The sequence below is a fragment of the Ovis canadensis genome, chromosome 18 (assembly GCF_042477335.2).
Source record: "Ovis canadensis isolate MfBH-ARS-UI-01 breed Bighorn chromosome 18, ARS-UI_OviCan_v2, whole genome shotgun sequence".
Classification (NCBI taxonomy): domain Eukaryota; kingdom Metazoa; phylum Chordata; class Mammalia; order Artiodactyla; family Bovidae; genus Ovis; species Ovis canadensis.
This window is the reverse complement of record NC_091262.1, coordinates 32,937,424-32,956,409: the sequence shown is the minus strand read 5'-3', so window position 1 is coordinate 32,956,409 and position 18,986 is coordinate 32,937,424. Positions and strand designations below refer to the sequence as shown.

The 18,986-nt window shown below is 45.8% G+C and overlaps 1 protein-coding gene across 1 annotated transcript in view; it reads right to left on the bottom strand.

Moving 5' to 3' along the window:
- The window catches only part of ABHD2 (abhydrolase domain containing 2, acylglycerol lipase), a 110,325-nt gene extending 92,042 nt beyond the window's left edge, over positions 1–18,283 (bottom strand). The window contains exon 1 of the mRNA XM_069560285.1: positions 17,936–18,283. The gene's annotated coding sequence lies outside the window, so the exon portion shown is untranslated. The remainder of the gene's footprint in view (positions 1–17,935) is intronic.
- Positions 18,284–18,986: the final 703 nt, after the last annotated feature.

Here is an 18,986-nt window from a genome sequence, read left to right as displayed (position 1 = left end):
CATTTTAATGGAGAGATTCGGTAACTCCAACATTGTATTTAAAAACATATACTGTGGGACATCATTGGTGGTCCAGTGGTTAAGAATCTCCCTGCCAATGCAAGGGACACAGGTTCGATCCCTGGTCCAGGAAGATCCCTCATGCCATGGGGCAACTAAGCCCATATGCCACAACGACTAAAGCCCGAGAGTCCTAGAGACCATGACAAGAGAAGTCACTGCAACGAGAAGCCTCACATTGTAACTAGAGAAAACCCACGCACAGCAACGTAGAGCCAGTGCAGCCTAAATAAATAAATAATTTTAAAAACACTTAAAAATATATATATACCATAATTCAAGTCTGTAATATCAAAAGAAAACCTCAGTTTATCAGAAACCAACAAACCCAACTGCCTAGTACACTGGAATTTTTTTAAAGATTTTTTTGAAGTGAACCATTTTTAAAGTCTTTATTGCATTTGTTGTAACACTGCTTTTATTTTATGTTTTGGCCAGGAAGCATGTAGGATCTTAGCTTCCTGACCTGGGATCGACCCCTGCTTTGGAGGGTGAAGTCTTAACCACTGGACCACCAGGGAAGTCCCTGGAATCTTTAAGACATAGGTACAACTGAAGAGAAGGGCATCTCCAGATTTATTAAACGGAAGAAACTTCCAGGGCATGTGATGGGAACGGCAAAGATCCCACCCAGCAAACAAGCTTCTAGATGGAGGAAACTAGGGATGGGGTGGGAGGGCAAGACCTAGTGCCTGGCACAGCCCTTGGCTGAACAGTGACTGACCCTGGGGCTTCCCTGGTGGTTAAGAATCTGCCCCTGCAATGCAGGGAACGTGGGTTTGTTCCCTGGTCATGGGACTAAGACCCCACATGCTATGGAACAGGTAAACCTGCATGCCACAATTGGAGAACCTGTGTGCTGCCAAAGAAAGATCCCACATGCTGCAACTAAGACCCAATGCAGCCAAATAAATAAATATTTATTTAAAAAGAAACTCTAGGTTCTAACTTATTTAAAAAAAGAAGAAGAATCATTGACCCCAGGGAACTCACTAAAACAGAGAAGAAAGTTTCACCCAGACCTGCAATACAAAGCACTTACAGCCACCTTCAGTTAAAGAGAAAATAAAAATAATCAGGAGTCCCCATTCCTGAGCATTCTGTCCCAAAGGCCCCAGAGCCAGATTGGTGCACAGTACTTGGCTAAGACACACACTTTGAACCTGTAATAGGAACATGACGACACCGTGCTGCCCTTTATAATCCTCATGCTTGCCTGTCACCACGCAGGCAGCAAGAAGTAGGTCTGTGAGGAGAACCAACCCACAGGTCAAGCCCCTTGCCCCTCCCCTAGGATGAGACACTTCTGCCCACTCGCCTGCCCACCGGGCCAGGCTGGGCTCATCCAGTCCTGGCCTCTCCCAGCTCTGGGCTCTGATGATGAATTCTGCCCACTGTTGTTGTTCAGTCGCTCAGTCTTTGCGACTCCAAGGACTGCAGCACGCCAGGCTTCCCTGTCCTTCACCATCTCCTAGAGTTTGCTCAAACTCATGTCCATTGAGTCGGTGATGCCATCCAACCATGTCACCCTCGGTCGCCCCTTCTCCTCCTGCCCTCAATCTTTCCCAGCATCAGGGTGTTTTCCAATGAGTCACTTCTTCGCATTAGTTGGCCAAAGTACTGGAGCTTCAGCTTCAGCATCAGTCCATCCAATGAATATTCAGGGTTGATTTCCTTTAGGATTGACTGGTTTGATCTCCTTGCTGTCCAAGGGACTCTCAAGAGTCTTCTCCAACACCACAGTTCAAAAGCATCAATTCTTTGGTGCTCAGCTTTCTGCCAGTAGTGACAACAGTAGCTCCCCTCAGGGCTTGGCCTAGAAAGCAAGAAAGGTTCTGGGCTCCCTGTCCTTCCAAGAGGGAGAGAAGGTTCTAGGGGCAAGGGTATGCAGTATAAGGCATGCTTTACTTACTTCTGTTTTATTAATATATACCTCGGGCTCTGGGACTAGACACAGGATCTCCTGCAGGCTTGGAGCAGTAAGCTTAAAGATCACATGGATTCCACAGAGACAAGTGCCCAAGTCCCTGAAGACAAAATCCACCAGCTAAATGCAGACCCATAGGAAGCACTGACTCACACTCAGGCCTTTAGGCTAAAAATGAAGGACAGGGTATCTTGAGACAGTCACCCTTCTGGGGCTGCACAAGCCTCCAGGGAGCCCCTACCCAGCCTCTGCCATCAGTTCTGCTGTTTCTGAGAGCTAAATAGAGCTTCAGCCCCAGAGTCCAGGTCACAGCTCAAGTGGAAGGACCCAGATGTGCTGGATTCTGGCTCTCAGAAGAGGAAGGGGATCCCATCCCATTGGCGTCTCCACACGACGTACTTCTGGGGGTAATGTGGTGTTAGTCCCTGCTCTGAGCATGGGCTGTGCTGTGCAGCTCTGAGTAGATCACTTGCCCTCTCTGGGGATTTTGAAGTTTACCCTAAGAGCCACTGTGGTATAATCAAATGACAAAAGATTTTTTTCCCTTCCATTTATTCTTTATTGAGATGTATTGGACATACAGCACTGCGTATGTTTAAGGTGTACAGCATAATGACTCGATTTACATCATGAAATGATGATGGCGATAAGTTCAGTGAAGCTCCATCACCTCATACAGAAACAAAAATTAAGAAATAGAAAAAAAAAACTTTTTCTTTGTGATGAGAACTTTTAGAATTTACTCTCTGAACAACTTTCATATATTATGTTGTATATTACACCCCTAGTGTTTTTAATCTTATGACCTTTGTTTGTACCTTCTGCCCTTCTTCAGTCAATTTCCCCTCCTCCTGCCACCTGCCTCTGGTAAGCACACATCTGATCTCTTTTTCCATGAGTTTGCCCATATGTTCTTGAAGTAAAACTGACCTGTAACACTATATCACTTCCTGTTATACAACCAAGTGATTCAATATGTCCATACTTTAAAAAAATGATCACCTTAAATCTAGTTATGATATATCACCACATGAGATATTAAACAGTCATTCACTAGGTTCCCCACATCGTACCTTTCACACCAGTGATTCATTTATTTTGCAACTGGAAGTTGGTACTCTTAAATCTCCCTCACCTATTTCTTTCTTCCCCCTACCTGCCTCCCTTCTAGCAACCACCCGTTTGTTCTCTTTATCTCTGTTTCTGTTTTGTTTCTTCATTTGTTTTGTTTTTTAGATTCCACGTATGAGTGAAATCATATAGTGTTTTGGTTTTGGCTGACTTATTTCACTTAGCATATTTCACCCCTCTGGGTCCATCCATGTTGTTGCAAATGGCAAGATTTCATTTTTTATTATGGCTGAGTACTATTCCACTGTGCATTTATACTATATCTTCTTAATCCATTCATTTATTGGTGGGCACTTAGACTACATCCATATTTTTGTTGTTTAGTCACTAAGTCATGTCTGACTCTTGTGACCCCATGGACTGTATGTAGTCTGCCAGGCTCCTCTGTCCACGGGATTTCCCAGGCAAGAATACTGGAGTGGGTTGCCATTTCCTTCTCCACGGGATCTTCTTGACCCAGAGATTGAACTTGAGTCTCCTGCATTGGCAGCTGGATTCCTTACCATTGAGCCAGCAGGGAAATCCAATTGTAAATAATGCTGCAAGGAACATCGGTGTGCATATATCTTTTCTAATTAGTGTTTTTGTTTTCCTCTGATATATACCCAGAAATGGAAATGCTGGATCATATGGTAGGTCTATTTGTAATTTTTTGAGGAAACTCCAACTGTTTTCCACAGTGGCTGCACCAGTTTACACTCCCACCAACAGTGCGTGAGGATCCCCCTTTCTCCACATCCTCCCCAACATTTATTTGTTCTCTTTTTGATAACAGCCATTTTGACAGGTGCGAGGTGATGTCTCATTGGGACTCTGATTTGCATATATCTGATGATTAGCAATGCTGAGCGTCTTTTCATGTGCTTGTTGGCCATCTGCATATCTTCTTCGAAAAAAACGTCTATTCAGAACCTTTGTCCAGTCTAAAAAATTCAGTTCAAATGACACAGATTTTAGAGTCATAGGCCTTGGGTTTGAGTTTAGGTTGTTCCAAGTGACTTTGAGTGAATTGCTTACATTTCATGAAAGTTCACTTTTTCTTCTATCAAGTAGGGGAGGGGAGATTACCTTACAGACTATGGAGGGAGAGAAGCTGGTGAAATTATGTTGGTTAAGAAAATGCTTTGTAGTTATAAAATACCAATACACTCAAGACATGGTTCGCAACATGCTTAGAGCTTTTTACAGGAAATCTGCCTTATTATATATTTCAAGATTATAAGAATGTAAAGAAACAGCTCGAGGACTTTCGTGGTGGCACAGTGGATAAGACTCCGCCTGCCAATGTAAGGGATACAGGTTCGATCCCTGGTCTGGGAAGATTTCATATGCCGTGCAGCAGCTAAACCTGGGCACCCCAACTACTGAAGCCCATGCTCCTAGAGCCTGTGCTCTGCAACAAGAAGCCACCACAAAGGGAAGCCCACGCAAGTAGGGGCGGCACCGTCAAAAATAAATAAATACAATTGTTTAAAGAAAGAAAGAGCTAGGGAGTTCTCAACATATGAGGAACAGGGGAGTTGGTCCCTAGGCAGTCTTCAGCTTGACTTCGTCAGATCTTTCTACCAAGGACACTGAAAATCTAGAAGAATAAAAATTCAGAGGCTCTGACATGAAAAAGGCAGCTCTCTGGGTTGATATATTTTGGGGTCTTAGCTAAACAGAAACAGGAGGAGGCTCACATCCTCAAAAGTTCCTGCCTCCTCGTCCATCCAGCACAAACGTCCCACTGTTGCTCTGCACTCTCCTCCCAGTCCTCCCACTAAGCAAATGAGAGTTCTCTGCCTTCTTTAAAGCCTGAAGGCAAGTCTCCACTGTTATTCCTAGTCGCCCAGCAGCCTTCCTCCTTCGGGTTTTGGTTAAAGTTTGCCTGTTCAGGCAGGCATTTGATCTGAGTCCACCTCCACCTCCACCCAAGGCAGGTGAGCCTCCCAGGGAGCAGAGACTCAGCCACGAGCTCGGTTTATAGGCAGTTTTCCTCTGCTGGGCTTTCCCTGTGCCTGTGTGATGCCAAACATTAGTTTCCTGGAAGGTAAGTTAGATTTCACTGGAAATGAGGGAAATGTTTCTCCATTATTGGGAAAGTGATCCCATTTCCCCAAAATTTATTTACTTGTATAAGCTGGATGCACCCTCAAGGATAAAGCAGTGGTTTGTAAAAGTAGGGGCTTCCTGGGTGGCTCAGACAGTAAAGAATCTGCCTGCAACACAGGAGACCAGGCTTCAATCCCTGGGCCGGGGAGATCCTCCTGGAAAATGGAATGGCAACCCACGCCAGTATTCTTGTCTGAGAAGTCCCATGGATAGAAGAGATTGGCAGGCTACAGTCCGTGGGGTTGCAAAGAGTTGGACACTACTGAGCGACTAACAATTTCACTTTTCACTTTGTAAAAGTAGGGGACAGACACCCCACCCCCACCACCCAAAGGGTCAATATCACTGGGGGAGCTATTTGTAAAACTACATCCCACTTCTGACATTCCACTCTGCTCCCCACAGGTACCAAAGGCATCAGCTTCATTCTAAGCCCTATGGGGACTATGAAAGAAGTACAATACATGGCATCCGGGAAATAATGAGCAAACAGTGCAAACCCATATATAATGAAGAATGAAATCCTAAAGTTCCAACTATGAATACTGGAGGAACTCAAAGGGGGCAAGAAGAAGGAGGAGGGGGACTCAGATGGCTAGAGAGCCATCCAGGGAAGGGAGGGGACAGAAAAGAGGGAAAGGAGGGGTGGGTGCAGACCTCAAGCTGGGCTCAGGAGTGGAGCCAAGGCCTGAACACGCTGGACAACCAGGAAATTGGCAGGCAGGGCGGGAGGAATGGGGCTGGGAGCAGTGGGAGTGGGTCACTGTGGAAGAAGCTTCAGGGCTTTACTTCCAGGGGGAGTTCCAGACAACAGCTTGGAAGGTGGCGCCCTGGTGGAGCCCAGTGGGCTAGCCCACTGGGGGACGGATGTGCCTCGGTAGATATGAGAAGCCCTTGTTTGGGTGGGTGTAACCCGACCCATAGGATGTTGGACAAGCATTGTCATTCACCTCGTGTACATCACCCCAAGCTGCCGTGACATCGCAGTAGTTTTTGGACAATCTGCTTAAGTATACAGGAGTCTTCAGTTGAGGACCATCCCCTCCAGGCCCTCAAAAAGGTGCCATTTCCTACCTTTGTGTTTTGCATATACTTTTTCATGACTAGAAAATCAGCAAGCCTCACTGTCACATAAAAGTGATGATTCATGTCCCTTTGATCTCTGCTGGGGATTCTGGTCCATGCCCTGCTAATTCAATCCTCAGTGTACAATTCTATACAAGTTTCAATTCAGAGTGTGGAGCATGGGAGCGAGGGAGGGGGCAGCACTCTGTAAATATTTATTAATGGATTGAACCTGGGGAAAAGGGCTAATGCATCACCTTTCTGGTCCTTGAGCAGAATTTTTCCATGAGATTATTACATTAGGTTGAGATATAGGCCAGTATGAGTAACTTCCATACCACAGGGGCTTCCCTAGTGGCTCAGTGGTAAAGAATCTGCCTGCAATGCAGGAGACATGGGTTCCATCCCTTGGTGGGGAAGATCCCCTGGAGAAGGGAATGGCAACCTACTCCAGTGTTCTTGCCTGGGAAATCCCATGGACAGAGAAGCCTGGTGGGCTACAGTCCATGGGGTCGCAAAGAGTCAGTCAGGACTTCACTGCTGGGCACACAGGCATGCACGCCATGCTACAGTGGGTCAAGAGAAAAAGCTCAGTGTGACGTGGGCTGTCAGGAGCTTTTGGATATTTGAAAGAACACACTTAAGTTCAGGAAAATAATTATCCATTTAAGTGAAAGTTTTCCATTTTCGTCACTCAGACATGCTAATGTCCAACGCCATGCTTCTCTTTATGTCTCTCCCTGTTTATCTAAAGGTTCAGAGAATTATAAATCTACTTCAGAAACTGCTCATAAATAAGGAAAAAAAGAGAACTCAAAGCAAAACAAACAAACAGGCTGTTCTTTGTAGTAGAAGAAAGGACAGATGCCCAAAGAGAAGGTAGGCAGAAAACTACCCATTAATTGTTGGCATTCAGATAAATACTGAAATACCGTTAGAAGACTCATGGCTCCTGTTTCTTACTCCAAAACATCCAATGCAACAAAACTGTGTATGTCTTTTGCCAACTGACATAAGCTTATTTGAGCTAGAAAATTTAAATCTGAATACAATTAATCCTAAGGTTAACCTACATTGAGAGGTTGATGGAATTTTAAAAAATAGGGATCTTTTTTTCTTTAGGCTGTTCCCTATGGCATGTGGGATCTTAGTTCTCTGACCAGGAATCTCTGACCACTCCCCCTGCATTGGAGTGCATGGTCTTAACCGCTGGACCACCAGGGAAGTCCCCAAGATCATTTTTAATATCTAAGAAAAATGGAAAAATGCTTCCTTAAGCATCTGTGACATTTGGAACAGGTTTGTGTAAATAGGTCAGAATAAGTCTTGTTACAAAGATTTCTGCTTCATGGAGATGCTCCCATAGGTGTGTAGGGGTGGCGGGGTAGTGAGGCTGCTCACAGTAGGGTGACAGGCTTTGGGGGCAGACAGATCTGTCCAGAATCACAGTCCTACCACTAACTGGTTGTATGACTCTGGGCAAGTTTCTTAACCTCTTTGCACCTCAGTTTCCTAACCCATTAACATGGGGCTGATAGAGTGTCCTGCTGTTACCACAAAAACGTTAGATGCAAACACGATGACTTGGCAATGGTGTGTCCACCAGCTGTGGCAAAAGAGGGAATCGATTTATCCAACTGGACTAGAGGGTCCCAGCGCAGAGCCCAAAGTGTGGGTCTCTTCAAGCTTGATTAGCCCAGGTCCTGAACTTGCCTGTGAGCAATCACCAGCAACCCCAATTTAACCATCTCATGCAGGTGATGAGCAGATCACAGACCTTCTACACATTCCCATACCCATTCCTGACCAGTAGCTTGTCTACCAGCTCCCCCAGAGAGTTTATAAAGTTTATGATTCACAGATTAGGGGTCGAAGACCCTCACTCTGAAATCCAGTAAGTGCTCTCTGGCTAATTCTAACTAACAAGTCACTGTCTCTTCAAAAGGAAGGAGCAGAACCAGATGAAAACAAAATTCCTATTTGTGTATCTCTACAGTTAATCAAATGCTTGGGAGCTAAATATTAATACATTACATTGGTTAATCCTCAAACAAGTCACAAAGTGCACCGGTGTCGACAGTGGAGACCTAGATGGAATTTATTGTTTACAGAGGGCGTCCTCAGACATTACCTCACTTGGTGCTTACGACAGTTCTGTGAGTTATTACTAATGCCAGGGAGGAGGAGTCTGAGGCCTGGAGACCCACCCTGGGCCAGGCCTGGGAAGGGCTCTAGGAATACAGAGAAACAAGCCACCTGTCTGTCTTGGAGAGCTTTCACTGAGCTGGATGCATCCTGATCCCTCTGGCTCCACTGACAGCAGCTCTGCACGTCCTCTCCCATTCAAAGAGGGCCTTCTGGAAATCTGCATTCCCCTCACAGGCTCTGTGGTGGCAAAGTCAAGATTTCTCTCGCAATTTCAGGGTAACATCCAGCTTTCTATGCAGAGGCAATAAATAGAGTGATGGGTGACATTAATGACAGACCAAGTGAAAGGGACTGACTTTTCTAAATTGGGAAAAAAGTATGCTTGACTATCATCTCCTTGGCATTTTCCATCATCTTACTATTTAGAAGGGCACATTTTTCAATGTCACTGACAAAAGTGAGCAAACACTTTATTTACACGATCAGAATAGAAACGGGAATTGCAGCTGCGGGATTCGGAATCTGAGAAGCTGAAGTCTACAGTCCAGGACACACAAGAAGCTATAGCTGGGAGGAGCTGGAAGCTCAGCAAGCATTCATGGAAATCCACCTCTGGGCCAAACAAGAGGCCAACAATGGGGCAGAGGGTGTCCTCCCCAGAGAGGAGCCTGGATGGTAGAGGCCCACCAAAGAGAGGGTTCAGTAAATGTTTATTGAAAGACGCCAGAGCAGGGACGACCCTGAAGATCCAGTGGTTAAGACTCCGAGCTTTGAAGGGAGGGGTGAGGGTTTGATCCCCGGTTGGGGAACTAAGATCCCACATGCTCTGTGATGTGGCCAAAAATAAAAAAAGACTTCACTGCAATCACGTCATCCTGGGAATACTGTGCTTTCCTGACTTTTTTGAGAGCAGTAATGTCATAGCTGCTGGACAAAAGTGAACATACTGGAGAAAAGTGAACAGGATGCCAAACAATACATGCAGAGATTTGCTAAAATGCATTGCTCCTCGTTAAGTGAACAACGCAAGGAACAGACTTAAAGGGTATTTCTAAAGTGTTCAACAAAAGCACATGGAAAGGAGCCATGCATGACACAAACATGACTGGAAACCTCTGTCATGAGGTTAGATTTCCACTGGGGTATTTCAAACTCAGGGGCCACGTGGCCCCCTCTATGGGAAAAAAAATAGTCCTGCCTTTGATTCGACTCTTATATTAAATTGCTTTTTTTTCTTTTTTAAATGCAGGGACCCCAGAAGAAAGGAGCTCTAATTTATTTATTTATTGGACACACTGAGTAGCATGTGGGAATCTTAGTTCCTCGACCAAGGATAGAACTCGAACCCTCTGTCTTGGGAGCCCAGAGTTTTAATCACTGGACCGCCAGGGAAGTCTTTACATTAAATTATTTTATTCAATTATTATTTCCTGTACTATTCTTAAAATATATAAACATAAAACCAGACATAAATTTACCTTAGCACTTTTCCAATTATGGAGACTAAAATGAATGTACAAATAAATACAAATAAAATTACCCAAAAAGTATAATTCAGATTGACTATACTTGACTACACTACTTTCCTCTGCTGGAACCCCTGTGTCAGCCTTCATTTGCACACTTGGCTTCACCTGACACTATCTTTTCTCCACTAAGTTTGTCTCTGTGTTTTTCTCACAGTAGGTTAACCTGGCTCTAACTTATCAGAAATTTACACACAAATGGCACTGAGGGACCTCCCCGGTGGTCCAGTGGCTGATTTTGATTGTTTGGTTGTTTAGTTGCTAAGTCGTGTCCGACTCTTGTGGCCCCATGGATTGCAGCCTGCCAGGCTCCTCTGCCCATAGGATTCTCCAGGCAAGAATACTAGAGTGGGTTGCCATTTCCTTCTCCAGGTCCAGTGGTTAAGAGTCCAGTTAAGACCTGGTACAGCCAAATAAATAAATAAAAATAGAAATTTTAAAAAATTTTTAAAAAGTAATAAGAGGCACTAGGGTGGCCTGGCTGGACCCTAATATAATATGATCATCCCAGTGATCCAGGCATACCTTTAAAATATTACCAATTATCATTAACATGAACTCTAAAAGTCTAAGTGTTCTTAATTTAAGGAGAACTCAAAGAAAATCAAGGACATATCCTTGGTCTTGGATTGGGAAATATCCGTAACCCAGAAGGAATGCCACAGTACTGACTGCTGGAGGAGAGCAGAGGGTACCATGGGGACGCAAATAAAAAGTCACATTGCATCTCAGAAACAATATGAGCCACCCCCTGACATATTACATCAAGAATTTAATATGTGTAAGCATATGCTTTGAAAGACATCACATCAAAGGGCCTCATTCCAAGCTGTGGAGGTCCCACCCTGGCTTCCCCCACGCCTCATCCTTAAGAACTATAACATGGCACTTTATTACTGTGTTTTTGTTTTTGTTTTCTTTTGCCACAGCTTACAGGATCTTAGTTCTCCAACCAGGGATTGAACCCAGGCCCTTGGCAGTGGGAGCGCAGAGCCCGAAGCAGTGAACTACCAGAGAACATATGGAAGGCATGAACGTACCCTGACTCCCATGAGTCAGCTCGCGTCACTCTGACGGCACCATCGCATATTGACACTGTGTGGTCTGTATCCCCTCAAAGAAACTGGGCACAAAACTCCACTAAATGATGCCACAGCTAGGTTAGCTTAAGCGAATGGCCTTGTTTCCCAGCAGAAGAAAAGCTGGCGCTGTTTAAGGACACTGAAAAAGTGGAACCTTCCTTGAATAGAATCCTCTACTTCAGACCCTCTCAAATGCCATGATTCAATTTCCATTAGCAAAACTGTTTCAAACAATTATTTATGTATTTAAACTTTTGGCTACACTGGGTCTTCACTGCTGTGCGCAGGCTACTCTCGAGGGGAGCTTGGGCTTCTCACTGTGGTGGCTTCTCTCACTGTGGCTCATGGGCTTAGCTGCCCCACGACATCTGGGATCTTCCGGGACCAGCAACTGACCAGTGTCCCCTGTACTGGCTTTCCTGGTGGCTCAGACGGTAAAGAATCTGCCTGCAGCGCAGGAGACCCAGGTTCTATCCCTAGGTCGGGAAGATACCCTGGAGGCGAAAACGGCAACCCACTCCAGTATTCTCACCGGGAGAATCCCATGGACAGAGGAGCCTGGTGGGCTACAGTCCATGGGGTCGCAAAGAGTCGGACACAACTGAGCAACTAACACACACCGCTGCACTGGCAGGCGGATTCTTATCCACTAGGCCACCAGAGAAGCCCTCCACCTTTTTAATCAATCTAAATATGTTCTGTTTAGAAGGCTGCTCCTTGGAGAAGGAAATGGCAACCCACTCCAGTAATCTTGCCTGGAAAACACCATGTACAGAGGAGCCTGGCAGGCTACAGTCCGTGGGGTCACAAGAGTCAGACACAACTTAGCAACTAAACCATCCACCACTACAAAGTGAATATATGCCTAAAGATAATGTGTGAAAAGGATATTTGCCATATACTAGCTAGTGTTTTGGTGGGAGGGTGGGAGTCAAGGAAGACTTGGGGTTATTTTTTCATCAACTTCCCATTTTATACTTATTTATAATGGCCATTGTTTTTTTTTTTACTAATACTGTAAAACTATGAAAATGAATAAAGTACTAAAAGTTTCATATAAAAAAAAAAATAGAAGGCTGCTCTTTATTCTGGGAGGTGGACCCTCCCCCATTTTTGGTGTTAAAATGTCTTTTCTTAAATGATGGTGATGATGGAAGAGTACAGAGCTTTTTTATTTCCCTGTTTGAAAAGCAAAATTTGGCAATCCTGTGTTGGACTTCCTGATTTTTTTTTAACTGCTGTCACTGACATGACTAAGTAAACGGTACACAAATTCATGCCTAGAGTGACTATGCAAAATGGGGTGGTTTTTCAAAGCTTCTAACTATTCTACCTCCAGAAGCTGACAGATAACATCACCCCCTCTCATATTACATCACACAGCAGCTATGGCACAACTGATTGAGAACGTGGACGCCTAGCAAGGAGCAAAGACCAGAATGCAACAATTCTCCGTTAGACTGGCTGACTGACATTATGAAGATTCAAAGCATGGTCAAGGTGACTCTAAATTAGATTTGGAGGGAAATAAAAACAAGATGAAGATTAAGGCACATTTTAAAGAAAAGGGAAAAATAAAGCAGCAGGCAAGATGGAAGCCACTAAGGACCAAAGACCATGTTTAAATCAGTGTGGTTATAAAAACATAATTGCAGCCAGAGAAAATTCAAACACAAAGACCCCCTAAACTCTCTTAAAGTAATCAGCAAAAGCCTAGCAAGGCCATGTGAGTCTGAGGCCTTGGAGATGACAAAGTGATATGGAGAATGGGAAAGACTTCTGAGGAGAGAAAAAAATTATATTCCCAAATATTGTTTGGGAAGGATGCTTCACAGAGGCACAGGTGTGAGGGCTGGTTTTTCCTGGGGTGAGAGAAAGGAAGGGCCGGGGCTTAACAAAGCTGACCAGACAGGAAGTTGTGTCAAGAAGGGAGGGTTCCTCTTCTGATGCCTAAGGCGAACACAGAGCTGGGGCTGGGGTGTGGGAGACGGATTAGATGTGGTAGAGATGCCGAAAGGCCGATCAGGAAGGCCCAGAACTTTCCCTGGAGACCACATAAAGCACAGCAAGCTTTCCCAGGTGATTCCAGCACATTCTGCCCAGGGGGCAGGCCAAGGGCCTAAGGCCCAATGCTCATTTTTCAGTGTTCCCCACTCTCCCTTCATAGGAGGACCTTCAGGAGAGGCCCTCCCCCTCACCTAGCCTCCTCTAAGGCTCAGAGTTATAGGACATAGAGAAGAAAAATATTTGCCCTCAAACATCCACAGAAATGCCTTAGGATCTCCATGTGAAGCTGTTGCCTAAATAAGAATGGTTCTTAGCAGCCTTGGAAACAGAATTGAATATTTAAAATAGATCACCTTTGTGAAAAAGGATACTGAAGCTCTTCCCGTACTGAAAGAAACACTAAGTGGAAAAAGGCAGGGTTCCAAATATCGTCTGCTACCATTTGTGTAAAAGGGAAAGATAATCATAATGGATTTGCTAATAGATGTTATAAAATATCTTGGCTGTGCCAGGAACACCTCTGGAGGATGAAAAAACCAGTAACAGTGGTGCCTCTAAGGGATAAAACCAGGTGGCGGCAGTCAGAGACGGACAGAGATGTAGTTCCTGCCTCACTTTTGTGCCTTTCGAATGTTTTCTTTCATCACGTAGATGCGTTACCTACTAAATTTTTTTTTGCATTAAAAACACTGAAAAATCTAAAATAATAATAATAAAAAAAAACACCAGAATAGTCTTTCTGCAGCAAAACCAAACACCCTTGTTAATCTGGACAGCTGTCTTCCCGGCACACACCAGATGCTCAGTTTGTTGAACTTAATGAACCTCCGCTTAAAAGGAAACAAAAGAAAATCAGAAACCAGGCAAACCCAAGGGTATCAGTTCTAATTCTTTAATAAGCTCTTTACCTGGCTGTTACTTAACTACTGCAAAAGATCAGAAAACAGGTCCTTGGGTCATATGCTCTGCACCCAGCCGGGTCCAGTGCGCCAGCCTCATGGGTAACAATAGGTCTGGTGGCCTGTCCACACCAGCCCTTTTATAAATAGAAAATGTATAATCCAAAAACCTGATGCCTTGGAACCAAGACCACAGAAACAAACGTGCAGATAGGAAAAATGATCCTGAAGGGAGATGTCAGCACCTGCAGGGTATCAGTACAGAAATAGCAGCTTGTGGGTTAAAAAACGTCAAGCACCAGCCAAAAAGGCTAGAACATGCAGAGCCGCTATGAAATCCTCATGCCGGAGCACAAGAATAGGTGGCCTGAACACCCTGTGCTCTGTTTCTAGGGACAGTACAGCCCAAGATGATACAGGAAGGCTGAGACACCCTTGCCCCAGTCATCTATACTCCTGAATTGGTCCAAAAGTACTCAAAACCCACATTGCAAAAAAAAAAAAAAAAATCTGACTGTAAGCAGAAGGTTGTAGCAGAAATTCTGCCACACGAATTCCATTGTATTAGAAGGCTCTCTCTCCTAGGGCTTTTCAAAGAGCCAGGTTTCAGGCAAAGAATAAGACAGACTTCACCACAATCTTCCCTAGGACCAAAGAAATTATTTTGAGGTGTGGACAAGAGCTTGGGACAAGGGTGGTAGGGAACCACTGTACCCTTCATGGTCCCTGCCAGAGATTCCCAGAAAAAAGCGGAAATGGAAGAAGGGAATGGCAACCCTCTCCAGTATTCTTGCCTGGACAATCCATGGGCAGAGGAGACTGGACGGCTTCAGCCCATGGGGTCGCAGAGTTGGACGTGACCCAAAAACTCAGACACACACACACAAGAAACAACAGCAAATGAGAAGCCCTTTCACCCAGATGTTATGAGAAAAGAAAGCAAGAGAGAAAAGGGCCTATATTAATACACAAAGAAATTACAATAATTATTCTAAGATGGCTGAGGTCCAGAATGTCCTAAACAAAATAACTCAAACAAAAACCCAAACTCAGAATCAACTGTAAGGAAGGTGCCAATAAATGAACAATGATCATCTTTGGTTCATTCTAGAAAACATGTAAAAACAGAGAAGGGAAAAACCAAAAGTGACCAGATTCCTGCAAGAAATAAAGATGACAGGTTATCTTCCGATGAAAAGGGAACTGGCTGGCAGATTGAGAGTAGATATTTATCAGACCTGTGAAGCTGATAAAGTAAGTAAAGGTGAAAGCAAAGAAAAAGAAAGGGGATTTCCCTAACTAACACAAGACGAAAAGAACCATTCCACTGCATGTGCCATCTGGTTTATTTCAAGCTCAAGAAAAGAACAGGGAAAACGCAGTGAAATTAGCGAAAGAGCTAGATTACCAGCAAGAATCAGTCATACACTTGTGCTTCTGCCAGGGAAGGCAGGCGCTGCTGGTGCTCTCCCTGCTCCCATGACTAAGTAACTTACTTAAATGCATTTGACACACGATCCCTGAACTTCCAAAAAGCACTTAATACAGTGGCTCATGAAATCTTAATCTAAAAATGTTCACCCATTTATAATCACGCTGCATCACACTGACAACTGGGACGAAGGGCCGAGCAGAGGGGAGAGATATTTGGAAGAATGCCGTGGAGACTGATATCATCAGGGACTTTGTTTATCACTTTGGGGGGGTTTTCTCCCTCTTTTAACAAGAACGAGATTTGGAGTCTGAGAAAGAGTATAATTACAAGGAGAGGACTAACAGAGACAATGAATTACCTGATTCAATAAAAGACAGAAAAATAAGCAATAAATAAGAAATAAAATGTGATGTGACTTGGAAAACCCCACAGACATCTGTGGTACAATGAAATCTGGAATATGTTTAATGAACGGGGTGAGTGGAGGCAGAGGAAAAAATCAGTGCCTGATAGAAAATACTGGAGGGTAAGTATGAAGAAATAAGGATTAAAAAGACAATAGAAGACCATATTTAGCAAATCCAAAATGCTTATTGTGTGCCAGGCACTGCTCTAACTGCTTCTGATATCAAAACCTCAAAATAACCTCTAATCTAAGTACCATTATTTTTCTTGTTTCAGAGGTGAACAAGCAGAGGTACGGGCTTCCCTGGTGGATCACCTGCCAATGCAGGAGATGTGGGTTCGATCCCTAGGTTGAGAAAATCCCCTGGAAAAGGAAATGGCAACAACCCACTCCAGTATTCTTGCCTGGAAAATTCCGTGGACAGAGGAGCCTGGCATGCTACGGTTCGTGGGGTCACAAAGAGTCGAGCGAACAACAAACAGGGGCACAGAGAAGTTAAGTGACTTGCCCAAGGTGATAGCCAGTAAAAAGCAAGGCTAGGGTTCAAATCCAGGCACCTTGGCCTCAAAATCTGTGCCCTTAACGTCTCTGCACCCCACCCCTAGAATTTCAACTCAGAAGAGTGAGAAAAGTAGCTAGGAGTGAAACACAAGTCACGCACGTGCTAGACCCAGGGTCAACAGATCAACCTTTAGTCATGGTTCTGTGATGACCAGTCAGTCCTGAGACCTCCCCAAGCTTTCATTCCCTCACCTGTGCATTGGGAAGGCTGATTAAATGAGCTCTACCTAAGGTGTCTTCAGCTCTAAAATTCCACAAGTCCATGCTGACAATCAGCAGTGTATGGACCGGTCTGCTTTCTGACTGGGTTAGTCAAAGGCGAATTCACCCTAAAACAGGCAGCACACTTGCTATTAAGGTTCCTCCTCTGTCTCCTGACCTTCAGAAGATTATTATGTCCTCTCCATTCAGGCAAATGAAAGAGGATAGTGAAAGGGAAGCTGTATGGTCTCTTCTGGACTCTGCTTTGTGTGGTTGCAGTGAAATGGCCCTCAAAAAGCTCTGGGCCAGGTCACATTAACTCTACTAAATCTACTGTCCCTCCCACCCACCATCTCTCAGGAGTCTGATCTTGGAGCCTGCCTTTGGATCCAATTACTGGAACGCAGGTGAAACTGACACACTGGAGCTGAAGCGACCAGAGAGGAATCAGGAAGATAAAGAGAGTTCAAAGGAAGGAGTTTCGTGATGTCTAAATAAACCTTTATCTTCTGGCTATGGTCTGTTCTCTTTGCTAACATCCACTCTTGAGAGTGAGACCACCAGTTCATTAGGAATGAATTCAACATCCTCTTTCAAACTAGTGAGCCCCCAGCAGTATTCTTCTGGAGGTAGGCCTTCAAAGTCAGAGTGCATCTATGCATGAAGAAGGGCCTTTACAGGTCGGTGGCACAGTCCTCCCTTGCAAGTCCGGTCTAAGCATCCCTGGCAGGTGGCTGTCACTTGGCCTCTGCCTGGTCACTTCCAAGGTCGAGATGCCGGCTGCCCCGCCTAGCAGGGCCTGTGCTGCTGGACAGCTCTCACTGTGAGGAAAGACCACGAAGCGCCTAGAACAGTGCCTGGCAAGGAGCCGAGCTCAGTAAGTGCGCCTCCAAGTGGGTCAAAAGCTGCCTCCTTACAACTTGAACCCATCAGTCAGGAGTGTGCCCCAGGAGCCCCCAAACGCAGAGACCCTTCGTATATTCGGGCTGTAATCAGATTCCTCGGCCCTCTCCTTACAGATGCGGATGCCAGATCTCCATCACAAAGCCTGGCAGAGCCCCCTCGCCAGACCCCCCCAAGTGCGCACTGATGGACCAGTGGCCGGTAGGGAGGCCGCAGTCGGGGATGTCCCCAACCTCGGTATCTGAAGCTTCAAGGGACAAAGGGCTTTCAGAAAGGCGTATCCCACCCTATGTGATCCAGACTGCCTCCCTCCCCACCGGCCCTAGGGACCCCCGCAGCGCCAGGTAACAGGCTCTCTGAGGATCCGGGGCTCTCAGGCAGCTGCGCGATGGGCCGAGCCAGGACAAGGGATCTCGAGGCTCAGAGGTTTGACCCAACTGATCGCGAGCTCGATCGCGGCAACGCGGAGCTAGCTCGGCCGTAGCTTTACCTGCTCTTGGTTGACTACAGCGGCCCAGCTCGCCCCCGGTCGCGCTCCCGCAGCTCCGCGGCGGCCGCCGGCGGTCATGGAAATGCAGCCGGAACCCCTGGCCAGTGCAGCTCCCGCCGCTACCGGCCCCGCCCAAGCAACTGCAGCCACGCCCCTGACGACCGCTTCTGCCACGCCCCTAGCCGCGGAAACACGCCTGTTCATTGGACAGCCCAGCGGCTGCTCTGCTAGCCCCGCGCTCTCATTGCACTCGGAGGGCAGCCCATTGGTCAGCGGACCTGCTCCTCAGAGCGGAGGCGGAGCCCTTAGATAAGAACTCCAAGACAATTGGTTATTTTTGACGTCTTTAGCCCATGGGCCAAGGAACTATAGGATAAAGCCAGCGCGGAGGGGGCAGGGAAAAGAGAGGAGGGCTAAAAGGTGGGTCTTGTATGATGCTGATTGAGGCGGGGTGCAAAAAGGGACGCAATTGTGACCACAAGCTGGTTTGCTGGGCGGGGTAGAGTCAAGTGTCGTCTGGGTTTGAGAGGAGGAAGGCACGCTGGGTCCGAAGGCTTCAGGCCGACCAATGGACTCACCTGTAGTCCAGGACACCAGGGCAAAATTTGGGGTCGTGTCCCACGAGAAAGGAGGCAGGTTAGTCACCAAGCCACAAGGGGAGGAAAGGATGAGGAGGCAGCCGTCTTTGGCCTCTTCTAGCTAGGGAAGTGTGATTGGGACATGCGGGGCAGTGTGGATCTCAGTTATTGTCCCACTGTTCTTTCTGTCCTTAAGACGACCCTCGCCCAGTTGAAGGCAGCCTGGAAGAATGTGGCCTTTTAAATCATAACTAGAACTCTGTGGGTATGTGCAGGTTACATGGCCTTGAGCAAGTCATTTAACCTTTCGGCTTAGGTCCAGATTTTTTGCTTTGGCAACTGAAATGAACAGTAGTTAATGAGAAGATTTAATAACTCTCCACTCCCCAATCCCCTGCGCTCCCCTGGTAGCTCAGTGATAAAGAATTTGCCTGCCAACACAGGAGGTCCTGATTCCATCCCTGAGTCAGGAA